Genomic DNA, 699 nt, shown 5'->3' with positions numbered 1-699 from the left:
TCCCCTTTGAGTGCGCGCTAACGACGTTTAAGCACTGTTTTCTCGGATTAATTGATTCGATTATACGGACGCCGCCGCAGCCGTTTAATAGCGAGTTAAACGCCACGCGATGACAACGTGCCGACAGTGTGCCACGAGTGATCGGGTTTCGTTTAGTTAGTTTTTTTTATAGTTATAGCCTATTAGTCTACCTATGCAATATGTGGTGTAATAGATACGCACAATTTTATGTAACTATTGTTTTTCAGAGCAGTCAGTAGCACCACTCTATGACGCAGCAATGCACCGCGGTTCTAAATTCCAACGACCGCGGTTATAACCCGTCCGCGGGTTCATCAATATCTATTGATTATTATTATTATCTTGAAAAAATATAGTTTTCAGACCTATATTTTTCTTAAAAAATCTCAACCATGTAATGATGACGCTTCTAAAGTATGATATACCCATTAATATGTTTAAATCCATCAGTTTACAGTTGCTGGGGGGGGGGGATAATTATAAAAATATTTTTCTCTAGTACACCCATTATATAACATGGGATATACATTTTTTTATTTGGATCGTTTACCCCTCATAATCCCACCCTTACGGCGAGGATGCTTGTAAATGATTGCAACGACCGATTATCGCATGTGTATGCGACCTTTGGATGTAAATAATATAATTATGAAGTTGCTAAAAAAAAAAGTACTCATA

The sequence above is a fragment of the Acyrthosiphon pisum genome, chromosome A1 (genome assembly GCF_005508785.2).
Source record: "Acyrthosiphon pisum isolate AL4f chromosome A1, pea_aphid_22Mar2018_4r6ur, whole genome shotgun sequence".
Lineage (NCBI taxonomy): Eukaryota > Metazoa > Arthropoda > Insecta > Hemiptera > Aphididae > Acyrthosiphon > Acyrthosiphon pisum.
Note: the sequence above shows the minus strand (reverse complement) of the source record.